This window comes from Passer domesticus, chromosome Z (genome assembly GCF_036417665.1).
Source record: "Passer domesticus isolate bPasDom1 chromosome Z, bPasDom1.hap1, whole genome shotgun sequence".
Classification (NCBI taxonomy): Eukaryota; Metazoa; Chordata; class Aves; order Passeriformes; family Passeridae; genus Passer; species Passer domesticus.
Genome location: NC_087512.1, coordinates 72,932,469 through 72,946,962, shown reverse-complemented (window position 1 = coordinate 72,946,962; position 14,494 = coordinate 72,932,469). Strand labels below are relative to the sequence as shown.

Below are 14,494 nucleotides of genomic sequence, written 5' to 3'. Positions count from 1 at the left end.
AACCAGCTCAGCAAAACTAGCTGGGATTTTTTATGGTTCCTTTGATTCAAAAAATTAAAGATTAATTATGCCTCTTCCTGAAATGTCCCTCAATCTATTTGACACATGATCTATTCACCATAAAAATATAGGATTCAATATTTCAACATTTTCATATTACATGAAGGATAAATTTTTGGGTGTTGAGATTGTTCATACTGCAAGTTGGACTCACATAACAGTTTTTCAGTTCTCCTCTCATTTAGGATCTGTCACTCAAGCAAGGAATTGACAAAACAGTTTCTATTCTTACAGCCCCTTTTGCCAAATTACATGGTATTTGTGGGTTGGCAGGTGACTGTTCCCTAGGCTTATCCCATGCCTGCACCCATTTTCCATAGGTTTAATAATCTGGGTCTTTTTTATTGTAAGTAGCTCCTTCCAAGTGCTTAACATTACTATAGAGATGTCAAGGAAAAATTATTCTACGTATGCCTTGAATTGATGGAAAGCATTCTGTTTATACCAGCTTAAGAAGGAACCTCAATTTTATTTTTTTTCCGGAGCTGAGAAATCCTTCACCTATAAACACTCTCAGGGACCATCTTCTGTGCAGCACCACAACAGAATGAACCTTCACAAAAAAATTTTGTGAAAGTCAGCCTTCAAGAACAGAAATATTCACTCTCAAATTTAGTGTGAACTTTACAGTGGCTTTAAATCCTTCACAGACTTCACTGGTTAAGAAATTTAAGTCAGCATGACCTATCTGAGTCAGCACAAATTAATTAACAAAACAGTGAATTATTTGTAAAAATGTGCTACTGCCTAGGGGCTACTTCCTACTGCCTCTTTTTTATTTGCATGCCTGGAGTCTCCAGATCTAACCCACTTCACTTCTTTTTATTGCAATGTACTGTAGTCCTGCTGATCTGACAGGGTATGGTGAAGAACAGACTGTACATCCCAGAGGTATATACACCTGCAACTCTACAATAGCTATAGTAACAAACTGCTCCTGCTCTGACCTCAACTAAATTGAATTCCCATTATTTCTGTGTCCGTAGGATGATAGAAAATTCTCTCTTTGAAACTTAAAATCAATCCCTATTTTATAAATGCCAGATTTTACAATTTTCCTCAGGAAAATCTCCTGAAGAAAGTTTAATGAACATTTATCCTGATGACTATGAACCTCAAGACTCCAGTAAGTTTCTTATAACATGCTAGTTTTGCAAGAATAAATTCATGCCTGTCTAAGGATCTGAAGGAAAAATGTAAAATATCAATTTGTTTGTCTTCAGTTCTCAAAGAGTTATGTCATAATTCAAAACAATTCCAGTTTAAGAAAATTCAAGGTTTTGACAGGAAACACGGACAGTTTTCCTTGTCTCTTACAGGCATTGTGTGAAGAAAAACTGTGAGACTTCAGTTCTGAATTATTTTATTTTTTGTGTTCCATTTTCTTTAAGTAGCCATTTATTTAGAAGGAAAAGAAGACTATTTTCACTATCACGGTCTCATTAATCTTTCCTGTTTACTGACAATTAAGTTCTGGATAGTAAAGGTTGTAGTTCTGCTGCTTTCCTTTCCTCTAACTTTTCTATTTTTAGTAAGAGACAGAAGGAGCTATCCCAGTGTTTGTGAAACACTCATACAGCCCAATGGGAATTACATACATCCAGATAAGCATCTGTGGCACAGTAATAACTGGGATTGTCTTCTAACATGCAGAATGCTTCCTTCCTGAGTGAATCCTTAAGCCAAATTTGTCAGTCAGAATATTTCAGCCCTGTGGGAAAACCTGATTTCCCACCACTAATGCAGTACTATCCAGCAACTCTAAAAAATTCCATTCACTAAACAGTAGTAAAGATCCATTATTTTCCGTTTTGTTCTTATTATAAAAATGTAGCTCGCATATGGTGTGGGAGGGAAATGCTACAGAGTGCACTTAGAGGACCTATATTGTTGAATTAGAATTGCCACTAGAATTACATTTTAAAAGTCACTGAAAACAGAGTAAACCTCTACCAACTAATGCATTAGATAGTGATCTGCTCTGATTCACACACGGTAATCTAATAGTCAAAAGTACAGAAAAAATATTCTTGGTGTACCTTAACTTTCTTTCCTTTACAATCACAGCTATCAATGTATTTTTTATTATGTGTAGTAGCACCAGAATCCAGCCTCTCCCCTTAACTATCAAGATTTTCCAACTGCTACAAGGAAGATGTAGATTTCTAGGGTTTGTTTTGCCAGCTTCAGCTTTTTGAATGGACTGCCATTTGATACACACAACCAAGCAACTTGACTTTCAAGCAGAGATTGTTGTAGTTCCTATTCTTGCTACACACATAGCTGTTGAGAAGACCAGCATATGAACTCTTATTTTTTAATGCAAAATTTTAGGCATAATTAAAAAAATTGAATGTAATATAAACTCATAATACTTTCTAGGATATATCATAGGATTTCTATTTCTGTGGATGAGAAATTCACAGGGCATCCTCTGGAGAGCAAAGTAGAATAATGAAACTGCACTGCTTAAAATGTAAAGTCCTTTAAATACACATACATGTAAACTGTATTTCTAGACACTGTGTTCTGATGATTTTTTAAAGACAAAACAAAGCTTTCCTTGACTAAAGGGCTGTCCTTGAGCATGAAAGAGACGTGGTTTTGTATTTGACATTGACCTGCTGTTCCTGAAAAATACGTTGTAATCAGCATAAAGTAGTGTTTGACTTAGGTCAGAGATTCAAAATAGAAAAGTTTTCTTTGCACAGTTTTATTTCATGTATTGCTTTTTTGATTTTTTAAAGGATCTCTTAGCTATGCTTTAAGTGATGGAAGTCTTCATATGAGAAAATACCTAAACTATGTGCTTTTCTTTTTTCTCCTCATGAAGTTTCTGAGGAATAACAGGTATTTACCAAGTCTGTGTGAAGTCCAAACAGCTCTCAGTCCCTTAAAGACCATTCTTACCCTCTGCGGTGTACTGCTCCCAGTTATTCCAAACGCTAAATTCAGGAAACAGAAAAGGTCACCCTGCCCTATCAAATGCTGCTTGAAGTAATGGCTTATATGTATCCATTCACCCTTTAAATCAACTTAGGAACCAGAAACTATCCCTAGTGATGGGACCTTTGCTGCTCTGGAAGGCAAGATTCATATGTTCAGAAAGGATTGACTGTCTGTCACAATTTGTGCCTGGTCATGCATATATGTATGCAACGCATGTGTGTTCTATACACGTGCTCTCTATGTGTGTGTCTACTGTGAACATATCTTGGGCCAAGCTGCTGACTGGACCAGGAAAAACAGATGTGTCTCACGACACTTTTTATATGCCAAACAAATTATGGCCATTTAAAGTGTTCTTTCAAGTTCTTTGTGCATCTGCATGGGTATGGAGATAATAAAGGCCATTACAGTAGAGAAAATATAGTTCATCTTAACTTTTTCATAAGTGGCTTCTCTGATACAGTGTCAGAATGTACATAGCTCTTACCTATAAGAAATTCTGTGGAAGACAAAACCAGTGCTTAGGTGTGGGATTTCAGTGGTAAGTACTGCTAAATAGGTTACCACAGCTCCAGCTCCTTCCAGGCAGCAAACTCAAAATAAGGAATATTTATTCGCCACTGTCTTTAAGGAGTTTCAGGAAGAATATAATCTATCTTGTATTAAACCTTTCAGACAAAAAACCCCAACCAAATAAACAACAAAAACAACCCCAACAGAAAACAAAAAACAAAACAAAAGAAAAAGAAACAAAAAACCAAACCAACCAACCAACCAAAAAAAAAACCAAAAAAAAAAAAAACAAAAACCCCACCAACCAAACAAAAAAACACAACAAACCAAAACCAAAAAAGACAGACAAACAAAAATAAAAACAACAGGCTTTGCCTTACTCAAAATTTTAGCAGGAAGAAATAGATATTTGAGCACAATTCCATGAACTTGTCCCTACCCGTGTATTTCAACTAGATAAGCCACATATGAAAGATGACACAACACGTAGTTGATGAAGATCAGTCTTTGTACATGCAGATTGCCCAACATTTTATGCAGCCTCAAGTTCTGAGGCTGATTCTGGCCAATTCTCTTCAAAAGTTACTTGTAGGCAAGCTAGAAGGAGTGAATGGGAATTCACACTGATCAGATGTTCCTCTATTCTGCAACTCCCAATTGAATCAGAAAACTTCTGCTTGGGAAAGGCTTATATAGGAATACTATGCCCTTCCACAGAATCCAGTCTTGGTCTCTTTGGGTGACTATTCTTCAGCTGTCTCTGCCAATAGCAGAGATAGAGCAGATAGCAACCTGTGTGCCCCAGTCAAAGATGCTTTGATATATCCCTAAATTTTGAGCCAGACACCCTTTTCCTAAGGGAGATCTACTCATCTTATTAATGAATTACACTACTTTCTCTTTCAAATTTTTACCATGAACCCAAATATTTGAATAATTAAATATTGTACAAACTTTATTTCAACTGCAATTGGATGCACAGCAAAAATATTCCTTATCCTCATCAAGCACTTTATTTTTGAAATGTTCTCATTTTTTGTTCTAAATTCTTGGCATGATGAGCACATGATGTGACTTCAGCAACTGGAGTTAAGGTTACCCAAATTACTGAAGGAGTTCTTTTGCAGTAAGAATTTTCTTTGTGTCTTCACTTAAAACATTAGCTAGCACAGCTGTGACAAAGAAACAATGAAATCCAGCAGCTAGCTCTTGCCCAAAAGGTTCTACTCACCTCAGTGAGGGTGAATTTCATCCCAGGTTCTGGAACACAGAGGATTGCAAAAAATCAGACACCAGTGCTTCCTTTTGTTCTTTTAACAGTACAAAATAAAATTAAAATTAAAATCACATGGTGCAGATTTTAGCACATCAGTAACATTTTTAATAGCTAGATTTGTAGATAAATATATGCAATGATCATATCCTTTCTGCGAATAAGAACAACACCAATCATTTCACAAAAGCAGTTAATTAATTATATATATGTCCTTGAGTTGCAATTTTATTTATGAAAATTAGCATAATTCTAGATAATAAGTAATTTTTTTTCTATATGTGTTTCTTTTGTCTCATTGTCTGCCTGCCAATTTCAACTTTTGTGTAACATCTATAGTTGTTGTATTACTTATGTGAGGAAATCACTGATTACTAGTAAAAACCTCCTCATACAAAAGGAAGCAAATCAGTAAAATAAACTCAAATAAATTTTCATAGGAGAGTTTGTTACAATAATTGTCAAAGCAATTTCAGTTGAACCTGGCAGCTATGCACAACTAAAATTACTAATTCTAAAATTACTCTCAAAATTCTTTATCAAATAACATTCATTCACATATCAACATATTTCAACCTGTTTACAGGTATTTAGAGACAAAATTTCAGCTTTCACTACATCAAAAGTAAAAGCATATTTCTTCTAGGTGTCTAGTTATCTCAAATTAAATCAGTTTTATTCAGGTAATAAGAATTTGTCTCCCCACGTAAAATACCATGTTAGTTTAAGTTGAAGAGACTCAGATATTTTCATCTTCTGGCAAAAACTGGATTTAAAATTGCACCTTAATTATTATTGTAATATACTTTGGAAATATAAGGTTTGCTAGTGTTTGCACCTGTGGCAGTTTCAAAAATTTTTGTTCTAAAGATGCGTGACAACATATGAGTAATGTCTGAACAGATGCATTTTCTGTTAGATAGCAATAGCTGAAAATCTGAGGTAGAGTAGGGCAGTGATGTATTATTGTTTTCTCTTTATCAGCCTTAGTATCACCATCTGGCTTTCAATTATGGAACTGCAACAAAGTCTATTTTTTCTTTATCACCATCTGGTACCACAGTCAAGTGACAGAGTCAGAGAACAAATTTAACCAAAGGTTTTAAGAATTTCAACCATTCAAATTGTAAGGAAAACAGAAGCTGCAAACGAAGTACTAAAATAAGCAGTCTAAGGATACAGGCACTGGAACTTGGTGAGCTTAACCTCCAGGGAGAAGAGACTGTAAAATAGCCTTGCTCAACCCACAACACCCTAGATGATTTCTGGGGTGACACCAGCATTTGGCGGCCAGCCTTGCTTGGAGACAGTGAGATTTTGATAGGAGAAGTGTAGACAGGCCATTAATTTGCCATCTAATCCACAGAAAAACCCCCAGGACTATTTCATACATTAGGACAAGAGTCCTTCTGCTTGGAAAAGGTGATGCTATTGTTCGTACCCATCCAAAATGTGAGGAGGACTGAAACCAGATTAAGCTTTTGTTTACCAAGTGACTGGAGTCTTGCAGTTGCTAGCATGGGATTATTATGTAATGCATGGATGGTTTTGGAATATTTCTATCTCCATGTGAAGAATCTTGATGACGGCAGAAATGGCTCTGTGTTAGAGAAATTGTTTTGAATGCATGACAATTTTGTCAAAATTAATATATTCAATACTGCTCAGTGAATACTGCCAAAAAATGGCTGTTTAGTTAAATATAGATTATTTCAGGTATAACTATGTGATAGTTTGGCTGGGATAAATTTCTTTACAGTAGCTTCTATGAGGTTATGCTTATATTTGTGAATATATGTTTATATTAGTGTTGATAAACCAGGGAGTTTTCGTTATTGCTGAGCAGGGCTCATGCACAGCCAAGGCCTTTGCAGCTCCTCACCCACCCCACCAGCGAGAAGGCTTAGGGTGTGCAGGGAGCTGGAAGGGGACACAGCTGACCCAAGGGTCTACCACAGCATATGGCATCATGTTCAGCACATGAAGATTGGGAAAAAGGAGGAAGTGGTGGACGTTCATAGTGAAGGTATTTGTCTGCCCAAGTCACCAGTACATGTGATGGAGTTCAGCTTTCCTAGAGGTGAACACCTAAGGATGGAAAGCAGAGAATGAATGCCTTGTTTTGCCTTGCTTGTGTGCATTTACCTATCAAACAGTCCTTATCCCAACCCACAGTTTTTCTCAATTCTACTCCAACAAATTCTCTCCCCAAGCTGACTGGGGGAGTGAATAAGTGGCTGTGTGGTACTTAGTTACTGGCTTGGCTTAAATCACAGCACATGGAAAACAAATTTTGTAATTTCATTACAGTATCTGTAAATTCTTGCTACAAGCCCTTGTTTTCACTATACTAGAAACAGACACAGTTATCCATCAACTACCATCATACTTATGACTTTCATGCAGGTACAAGGCAAGTTCTGTTAGCTTTTGTTCAAAACATGTTTTCTTGCACATATCTCACGTTCAAATTGTTCACATGTATCTTAATTAAAAGTATTGATAGGATAAATATCAACTATGTCAACATTTTAAAAAAGTTATAATAAGATGCTAAGTAAATGCTGGAAGTAATGATATATACAATCAGCTTTAGGCTGACCACTTAAATTGCCCTTTCTTCAAGAAATGACAAGCAATGTCAATTTTTTTTCTTATCTATCAACAAAACTATTTCTCTTCCTGCTTTACATGTATGACAAGTACTAGAAATTAGCCCTAAATAACATTTTGTGATTTACAGCAGCTTTTGAACTGCAACAATAGCTACATCCTGTTCTTTAGAAGAGTACAAATGTTCTGTAGCTGAGAGAATTGCTGAGAGAAAATGTTAATTTTGAAAATTCAGGTTGGCTTCACCTGTGAGATAGTCCTATTTTACACTGGGAAATTACATCCTCTTAACGCTATTGACATCATACTTATAGAAATTGGAGGAAAGTGACAGTGAATAAGATAAAAAAAAAACAATTTAAGAAACTTTTAAGCTACTTTTCTTTAAGCTAGATTTCATATGATTGTGATTTAAGAGCGTTCAGTGCTTTTCTCAAAGTCTTTCTACCTCCAACATTCATGCAATCCTCAAATAAAATGGAAGTACATAATGCCCCTCTTCCATCTTCTATGTACATCTTCTATAAACCAGAGCAGGTGAATAGGAATGCATAATATCTTTGCTTTTGTGAGAGTTTAAGTTTACTACAGCACTCCTTCTGAATAAAGAAAGAAAAGGTGGGTAATTAATCACAGAAGACAACTTATCATTCCGGCTCAGTCAGAGATGCATCTAATTCTGGCTTTTCCAACTTATAAGAGAGGTAAAAATGCATAACTTCCATCTTTTGGGAGCCAAATGTGTAGTAGTTGTGCATTGGAGTCATACTGCTATCTTTCTACTGGTATTTAGGAGGGATTGCTTCTTATCCAGAATTATTTGGTGTCCTCTAAAAATTAAATTTCTGATCCGTAGTTTCTAAAGACATGATTTCTGCTAAATACTTTTTAACATAATGGAGACACTTTATAGGTGACTAAAAGTAAAAGATAGTGAAATATTCACCTCTGTGATGAAAAAAAGCAGAACAGATTTACTTGGTCTGAACTTATTAACAATAAGTAGTGATATATAGACACATATTTTATGAAACTTCCTTCCCCGCTTAGTGGTGCTTGGGGCAACCAGGTGGTCTACTGCAGTGAAAACTTGCATGGTTAGGAGGAACTCTGGGATTCCCACTGAGGAGCTGTACAATGCAGCATGTACAAATGCTATGCAGAACTGCAGAATGGTACTATTTTAGTAAACATCATGATTTCAGCTCAGAGATATGTGATCCTGATGATTCTCCCTGAGAATATCTCATGCCATTAAATTCTAAATTACATCTATTTTGGCACAAAAATGTGGGTCCCATTACACAGCAGTTGTACTTCTACCACAAGTCCTTTTCTCATTCAGCAAACTAAGAATGTCGCCTTTGGCACGGATAGCAACCTCCTCCTACCTACACCACCTGCTAGACAGCACACCCTGTCCACAGTTAGAAGAGCTACACAACACATGGTGCCCACCCTTTGATTCTGGAGGTTTAGACACTGTTTCCAGGTTTCACCCTACATGCAGAGACACTGCAAGTACAGGCTTTAAGGAATGAAGCACAGTCTCCTTAAAATCCACCAACTATATTTAATTCAGCAGAACATTTGTTAATTCCACTCAAATTGCTTCGCAAACAGTTAAATGGAGTAGATGTAAAAGCAGGTGAACTAAGAAGATATTAGATTTTGAATTAAACTAGTGGCAGTGTAAGAAGTAGGCCATAGGAAAAAAAAAACAAAAAAACAACAAAACAACAAAACAAACCTTTGACTACCAGTTTATTTTTTGATTTCTCTTTCGGGGTTAGGAATAATTTTATGTTATAATAGGAATATGAATTTTTCAAAATATAATTTTTTCACAAGAAATTGTAACTCAGTATGTGAGCAGCATTTTTAAAAAACATGTATTTTGAAAATGCTTGAAATGTGAATTTTTGTCTTACTTTATCATTGAAAGCACTTTTTGGAAACTTCAAGCCATATACTGATATGCATAAGTGGGTGATAAATAATTTTTTTCTTATTTTTAGATTTCTTTAATGTATTTTCTTCTCTTTGGAGACAGAGATTATCAGGTCCAAAACATGATTCAACCTATGATGCCATATAATACATTGAACACTGGGGCAAAATCACCATGAGAACACCATTGCAATTCCAGTTCTTCAGACATCTGTAAGGCTAAGCATTGCTAAAAATGCGAATGAAACTTATTGTAAATACCAAATAAAACAGAAACATCACTGTTTGAATTCTTGCTACAGAAACCTCAGAGGGCCAGAACAGTTACTGAAGGAAATTTTTACAAGACAATTAAAAATAGCTGAAACATTTTGATACATTTAATATTTCATGTTAAATTTTCTGTGATTCAAAGATTATTTAATTTCCTTTGAAGAGGCATTGTAGACTTTATTTACAGTACAGTTGAAGGTAAGTGCATAATCATTCCTGTTTCTATAGGAACTACTTTTTCAGAGGTAATGATGAAGAAAGTATGGTTATGGTCTTCTTTTTCCTTCTTTTTTCAGGCCTTATGGCAAAATAGAAGTACAACACCCTTTCAAAGTCCCTTTCCAATTAAGAGCTAATGGGCACTTTTGAAAATGCTTTTAGATTGCATTATGCACATACCTCCTGAGAGGAAAAACCAAGTCTCATCAGCTTCGATTTTTGTATGGAGCCCTGACTGAATGGCCAGTAGTATGGAAACATTTGATTTCTTATTCTGCAGTGTTGTTTCATCTCTTCTGAAAGCCAAATACCCACTAGTGAAAGGAAATAGTAGGCTTCTCAAGCTGCCCTAAGGTTGGGCATCTTACTGCAAAAGTACCTTTTGTGATTCACAAAATATGCACAATACTTTGAACCTGTCACCACAACTGAGATTTGACTGAAGAGACACAAGAGTGTTGTTAAAGCTCTCTATTGCTCCATTGTTTAATGGAGTTCACTTTGGTGATCCCTTCTGCTTAAGTTTCAGTCTTTAATTTTTTCCAGATTTCATCTGTAGCACCTCCTTTCTTCAAGAACAACTCCAAGAGGCCTAGTGATAACCTTAGCATTTTCCTGTTCCTATTTTTAGTTTGTAGTAATTCAGTCTTTACGTACAGCTATCCTGCCTTGTCTTCCACTTAGAGTAACATGCTAAAAGTGGCAGTATTCAGAAGAGACTCATTTCTTGTTGACAGTACACTTAGGGTAGATGTACTACTTTATCTTGCTGTTTATATACCTTCAAAAAAATTACACTGAACTGGCAAATTTTAAAAAGCCTATATATAAATCTCTATGGGGTATCAGTGCAATTTCCTCAGAATAGTTGTGCTACTAGCACTCCACAGAAATCACAGAAATGTTTTCTGGATTTTTTTTTAACTACTGTGCAACAGCTGGGACTCAGTATTAATTAACATGTTTGGGTACTCAATTTGAGACCAGTTCAAAGAACTTTGCAATATGTTGTCAGTGCTTTATAAAAATGGGGTAATTCAAAGAAGTCAGCGAGTTAATTGCTTTTGAATCCAGATAACAGGCTGTCTCTTTTATGAAAAATAAACCCAGGTATCATTTTACTATGTTCTCCCAACTTTGCAGGAATTCTCAGTAATTTCATTATGGATCATTCATTCTTATTGTTTTTCCCTATAATGTAGTATAAACCAAAGCACTCCTGTGTGGATGTTTAGCATGACTCTGGATTAACAGTGCTGCATTTTATTGATGAGTGCATTATGTGTATTATAGCATGATCAGATGTTGGACCAACACCAAGATACTGTTCTTTAACTTCACATTTATTAATGTTCATGTCCCTGTTTGGGTGGCTTATGCCACAGAAGGAGCCAAGAGGAAACAGAAGACTGAAATCAACCCTGAAACTGACTAAAGAAGCTAAATGGAAAAGCTTCTGCTGTAAAGACAACAGTATTCTTATCTCTGAAGTATGGCTAGCTACCAGGGCTACTGCTTGGGGATGCTGTTTGAAAAAAAAAAAAACCCAAACACATAATCTTGAACATTGGTGGTAAAAGAATAAAGGACTATGTTTTACTTGTCTTTACTTTTCCTTTATTCTAAGTCTTCCAGCATCACGTGTGGCTTACGTATGTTTTCATTTGTCTCACACCCTCTTACGTTAAAAAAAATCTGTGCGAACTGCATATGTGCACACACACACTTATGAAAGCAAAGGGAAAATGCAAAATATTGTTCAACTCACAGTTACTATTTGATTATTTGTAACTTTCATGTCACTGCTCCTACCGGTAAGGAAAATTACTCAACTAAATCAGTTTTTCATCCGTTTTAGAACACGCAGGTTTCTGAGGATTGTAGCCTCCAGACAGCTATCTACAGACAGGGATATGACAGGGATAGGACTTGCTGCCAGTAAAAAAGCCCTCCCCAAAAAAAAAAAAAAAAAAACCCCAAAAAAAACCAAACCAAACCAACCAAACAAAAAACAAAAAACAAAAAAAAACACAAAAAAAAAAAAAAAAAAAACAAAACAAAACAAAAAAAAAAACAACAACAACGACAAAAAAACAACCCAAAAATCCCCACCCCAGATTATTCTTAGAATCGTCTTAGGGACCAGGTATTGCTGCTCCTAAATGTCTCAGACTAAACCTGACACTCTGTGTCCGCCATTAAAAAATGTGTTAAATCCAACTGTTTCAAAGAGTACAAAGAACGCAGAGTGAGGTACGGAGCTCCAAATCCCACGCAGCACTAACTTCGGCAAGTGCAGGGAGGAACGGGGCCAGCAACAGCTCTTCCATCAGCAAACGCAAGCCAAGCAAGTGACGAAGAGGCTGGAGACGCCCTCACACCACCGACGCAGTCAGCGTCCTCTCCGCAGTACAGTCCCGGGGAAGCCTCGGACGCGGCCGCCTGCAGAACACAAGGCCGACGACGACGGTCATCGCTCCGCAGCCGCACCCCCGTCCTGTCGCCAGATCCCAGGCAGCCCTCGCCCGCGGGGCCTCCCCGAGGCTCCGGCGTCCCCTCGCCCCGCCGCACAGTGCCCTCCTATCTCCCGCCGCCTCTTCCGAAGCGTGCCCGGAGCGGCCCCGAGCGGCTCCGTCGGGCGTGCATCGGGACGGTCCCGGTGCGAGCCGCGGGTGTCCCGCCGGCCGGGAACCCGCGCCCCCTCACCGCGCCGCCCTTGAAATGGCCGCCCAGCCGCGCGGGTCTCCCCTCCTCCGCGCGCCCCCCCCGCTCCCGGAGGAGACACACCCCCGAACCGCGGCACCCCGCGGGGCCGGGGCGTCCCGACCTCCGCGCCGCGGAGCCGCCCTGCTCTCCCCGGAACGCGGCGGGGAGGGAGCAAGGGTGGAAGAGAGGGGATCAACCACGCCGCCGCCCGCGTCGGGGAGGCGGGGGCACCGCTTCTTGCGGGGCTGTGGGGGCGCCGCACGCGCTCCCTCCTCACGGCTGGGAGGATTAATAAAGGCCGGCGGCCGCCTGCCCACGGCGCGGCCGCGGCGCCTCTCCGCGGCCCAGCAGTCATCGGGATAAGGGTGGCTCGCTCGCTCGCCACTCCGCGAACCGCTCTGCCTCCCCGAGGTGCCGCCGCTGCCTCGGCGGGACTCGCCGGCGTGTGAGCCGCCGCGCGGAAGGAGCCGCTCCGCCTCTGACAGAGACGCGCCCCCTCCTCCCCTCCCCACCGCCCGCCCGCCCTCACCTCGAGCTGGCGCTACCTCCCCGCTCTGCCGCCGGCGCCTCGCCCGTTCGCCACTGCGCCCCGCTGCTGTCCCCCTGGCGCCTGGCCCCGCCGAGGGGCAGGTGGCCAGCCCAGCCCTCTTCCCCGCTGCCCTGCTGCGGCTGCTGCGTCTCTCGTCCCCCGCTGCAGGGAAGTCGCAGCGGCGATTGCCAAAGGGGAGGAGAGGACAGGAGAGGAGTGGAGCCACCGGCGGCTCGGGCAGCGCGCTGCGTCTGGGTCTCCGGGGATGGACTGGGCTTCGTCCTGCGCCTTAGCCTGCCCGCGGAGAGGAGGGCGGTGATCGTCCGCCCAGCCCGCCAGGGAGGAGAGGCACCCCGGTTAAATGTCACGGCTCCCCGTCCGCTCCCCGCCGCCACCCCGCGCATCGCTCACCTCGGGAGGGGGCTGTGAAGGTGGCGGCAGAGGCAGCCTCGGCTGCGGCTCACCCCGCTGCCGCTCGCCGTGAGGGAGCGCCCCGGCAGCCGCCAGGTAAGCGACGGGAACCCTCCCGGTGCCGTCGGGGGTGGCGGCCGCGGGGAGCCCGCCTGTGAGGGCAGAATAAGTTTCGCTGGGGGGCCTCTGGAGGCGAAGAGAATCCCCGCGCCGAGGGGGTCTGCGCCTCCCGATGCGGGGGCTGCGGGGGCCGAGAGTCGGCGGGACGCCGTGCAGCAGAGCTCTCCACCTCCTCCCGCCCCGGCTGGCCTCGTCCCCGGCCCCCCGAGGGCTCTTGGACGAGCGGCGGACGGCGCTGCCCGCCGTGGTGAAGGGGGGTTTCGGGCCCCAGTGGCGGGTTGGGGGGGCGGTACGCCGTGCCCAGCATCACACCTTCCCTGGGGAAGAGCTTTCTCCGCCGGGCGGGGAGCCGTGCGATGGGAGCAGGAGTCCTCCGGGGGCTCCGAGAGACGTGACACAAACACAATAGTCCTTTGTCACCAGTGAAGAGATGCTTCTACACCTGTGTCCGCTGCTCTGGTGGATGTGCTCGCTGGAGTACGTGCATCAGCAAAGTGGGTCTAGGGGGGTGGTGATGGTGCTGCACGATGAAGGCACTGTGTTACCTTCTGCACAGCAAATCCAGAATAGCCCCCCCTTTTAGGGAGCAGCTCGAAGTACATGCAGGTGCTTCTGAACATACCTGGAAGAAAAATAACGGCAAGAAAATCATCTACTGATTCATCATTGTCCAGTCTCTTGAGTCTAAAATACAAGGTTTTGCAAGTACTCTTCTATAGTTGCTGGAGCAAACAGCAGTGCTTTCAATGTTCTTAAGCATTTCCCCATCTAGCTTTCCTTGCCAAGCAAAGAACTGCAGTGTGTTTTTATTACATGCTGCTGTTTTAAAATACTGTTCTTTCAAAAGACTTTCTCATTTAAAAGGAAAAAGCTCTCAC

At 41.1% G+C, this 14,494-nt stretch overlaps 1 protein-coding gene across 6 annotated transcripts in view; it reads left to right on the top strand.

The window, feature by feature from the left end:
• Positions 1–13,078: 13,078 nt before the first annotated feature.
• The window catches only part of LINGO2 (leucine rich repeat and Ig domain containing 2), a 478,753-nt gene continuing 477,337 nt past the window's right edge, over positions 13,079–14,494 (top strand). For all 6 annotated transcript variants that reach the window (XR_010354120.1, XM_064405415.1, XM_064405413.1 and 3 more), the window contains exon 1: positions 13,079–13,592. The gene's annotated coding sequence lies outside the window, so the exon portion shown is untranslated. The remainder of the gene's footprint in view (positions 13,593–14,494) is intronic.